Raw genomic sequence first — 208 nt, forward strand, 5'->3', positions numbered from 1 at the left:
CCCTGCTCAACCCCCGCCTGAGCTCCCCTCAGGTCCCTCTGGGGGAGGAGAGGCTGCCAGGCTCTCTGAGAACCCCCATGCTGCAGAGAAAGACGCCTCGCCCCTGCGGCTGAGTCAGCCCGAACGGGACCAGGCGCTCGCCCAGCGTTCTCCGAGGGGCGGGCGGGGCCGCTCGGGGCGGCCCGGGCGGCCCGAGTGGCCGGGGTAG

Source organism: Phacochoerus africanus, chromosome 7, assembly GCF_016906955.1.
Source record: "Phacochoerus africanus isolate WHEZ1 chromosome 7, ROS_Pafr_v1, whole genome shotgun sequence".
Classification (NCBI taxonomy): domain Eukaryota; kingdom Metazoa; phylum Chordata; class Mammalia; order Artiodactyla; family Suidae; genus Phacochoerus; species Phacochoerus africanus.